The following is a 2,888-nucleotide window of genomic DNA, read 5'->3' as shown; positions in this document are numbered from 1 at the left end:
AAAATGTGGTACAAAAGTTTGCTGAAGAAAATAATTACTTAAAAGTTGTAACTGGGTAAGTGGAAGCTAATGATTTTATGAGACATCAAGAAACAATCAAAATCAAAAGAATGATGTGAAATATCTCATTGGAAAAACAACTGATCTGGAAAATAGATCCAGGATAGATAATTTAAGAATTATTAAGCTAACAGAAAGTCATGATGAAAAAAGAGCCAAGCTTTCTTGTTCCAAGCTCCTCTTGGTACCTGGCCTTTGAAGCCACTGGACTCAGTACTTTTTTAAACCGCCCTTCTTATCCAAAACCACTCCAGATGCTTGAGTACAACATGGAGAGGAGGAATTGGAGACCTTTGCCTTCCAGGCAGAGATTGCCAGGTTTATGCTTGATTATCAACATGTTTTATTCTAATAAGGAAATCTTCCTTTCAGAGATCATATCCAATGCTTCTGGTGCCCTTGACAAGATTCACTATGAGAGTTTGACAGATCCTTCCAAATTGGATAGTGGTAAAGAGCTGAAGATTGACATCATTCCCAACCCTCAGGAGTGCACTCTGATTTTGGTGGACACTGGCATTGGCATGATAAAAGCTGATTTGATCAATAACTTGGACACTGTTGTCAAGTCTTTCATGGAGGCTTTTCAGGCTAAGCAGACATCTCCATGATGCTTCAGTTTGGCATGTGTTTGTATTCTGCTTACTTGGTGCAAAGAAGGTAGTTGTCATCACCAAGCACAATGATGATGAACAGTATGCCTAGGAGTCTTCTACTGGTGACTTTTTCATAGTCTGTGCTGACCATGGTGAACATATTGGCAGGGGCACCAAGGTGATCTTACATCTGAAAGAAGACCAGACTGAGTATCTGGTAGAGAAGTGGGTCAAGGAGGTTGTAAAGAAGTACTTTCAGTTCATTGGCTATCCCATCACACTTTATTTGGAGAAAGAACAAGACAAGGAAATCGGTGATGATAAGACAGAGGAAGACAAAGAGAAAGAAGAGGAAGACCCAGCTAAAGATGAAGAGAAAACCAAGATTGAAGATGTGGGATCTGATGAAGAAGATGAAGACAAGGACAAGAAGAAAACCAAGATCAAGGAGAAAAACATTGATCAGGAAGAGATGAATAAGACTAAGCCCATCTGGACACATAACCATGATAACATTAGCCAAGAACATGATGAATTTTATAAGTCTCACCAATAATTGAGAAGATCACTTGGCAGTAAAGCACTTCTCTTTGGAAGGTCAGCTGGAATTCAGAGCTCTGCTCTTCATCCCCCACTGGGCTCCTTTTGATCTCTTTGAAAACAAAAAGAACAACATTAAGCTGTATGTATGGCTTGTGTTGATCATGGACAGTTGTGAAGAGCTTATTCCTGAGTATCTTAAGTTTATCTGAGGTGTGGTGAACTCTGAGGATCTGCCCCTCAACATTTCCAGAGAGATGCTGCAACCGAGTAAAATCTTGAATGTCATCCATAAGAACATTGTCAAGAAGTGTCTAGAGCTTTTCTCTGAAGTGGCAGAAGACAAAGAGAATTACGAAAAGTTCTATGAGGCCCCTTTGAAAAACCTGAAATTTGGAATTCATGAGGACTCAAGCAACAGGTTACATCTATTTGAACTATTCCATTATCACACATCTTAGTAAGGAGATGAGGTGACTTCTTTGTCTGAGTATGTGTCTAGAATGAAGGAAACCCAGAAATGCATCTACCATATCACCAGTGAGAGCAAAGAACAAGTGGCCAATTCTGCTTTTGTGGAACAGGTACAGAAACATTTTTGGGGGGAGAGGCTAGGCAATGGAGTTAAGTGACTTGCACTGGGTCACACAGCTAGTAAGTGTGAAGTGTCTGAGGCAGATTTGAACTCAGGTCCTCTTGACTCCAGGGACAGTGCTCTATCCACTGCACCACCTATTTGTCCCAGAAACATGGTTTTGAAGTAGTATACATGACAGAGCCCATTGATGACTACTGTGTACAGCAGCTAAATTAATTTGATGAGAAGACCCTTGTCTCTGTTACTAAAAAAGGGTTAGAACTTCCAGAGGATGAAGAAAAAAAAATGGAGGACAGCAAGTCAAAAATTGAAAACCTGTGCAAGCTAATGAAGGAAATTCTGGATAAGAAGTCTGAGAAAGCAACAATCTCCAATCGGCTGACGTCTTCACCCTGTTGCATTGTGACTAGCACATATGGCTGGACAGCCAAAATGGAACACATCATGAAAGCACAGCAATTGAGAGACAACTCCATAATGGGTCACATGATGGCTAAGAAGCACCTGGAAATAAATCCCGATCACCTGATTGTGGAGACTCTGAGGCAGAAGGCTGAGGCTGCAAGAACAAAAAGGCTGTGAAATACCTGGTAATGTTGCTTTTTGAGACAGCTCCACTGTCTTCAGGTTTCTCCCTTGAAGATACTTAGACTCACTCAAAACAAATTTACTGCATGATTAAGCTAGGTCTTGGCATTGATGAGGATGAAGTGACAGCAGAATAACTCAGTACAGCTATTCCTAATGAGATCCCCCCACTTGAAGGAGATGAAGATGCATCCCATATGGAGGAGGTGGATTAGATGAACCACTACATCAGACCCCACCCTCTGTATACTTCCCTGTGTTTTCCCACAGCAGTAGTAGAGGCCCTGTCCTTGCCTGGCTCCATCTGCAAATGTTCAGTCTTTTTTTTCCTCCTGTTTTCCAGTGTATTAGGGCAAGGCTTACAGGTTCCCTTTTCCCTCTCTGTTGATCTGGGGAATAGGATGTTGTGTATTCTGGTATGTTAATGTTTATTTTGTTTTGAAATTACAGTATGCAGAATAAAGAGAATGCAGTTTTTAGCCAGAAAATAAAGAACCTGGACATTA

The 2,888-nt window shown here is 40.9% G+C and overlaps 1 pseudogene; it reads left to right on the top strand.

Moving 5' to 3' along the window:
- Positions 1–323: 323 nt before the first annotated feature.
- LOC114030604 lies at positions 324–2,597 on the top strand (annotated as a pseudogene).
- Positions 2,598–2,888: the final 291 nt, after the last annotated feature.

This window comes from Vombatus ursinus, unplaced genomic scaffold, assembly GCF_900497805.2.
Source record: "Vombatus ursinus unplaced genomic scaffold, bare-nosed wombat genome assembly UNPS02014962.1, whole genome shotgun sequence".
Classification (NCBI taxonomy): domain Eukaryota; kingdom Metazoa; phylum Chordata; class Mammalia; order Diprotodontia; family Vombatidae; genus Vombatus; species Vombatus ursinus.
Note: the sequence above shows the minus strand (reverse complement) of the source record. Positions and strands in the feature narration are given on the sequence as shown.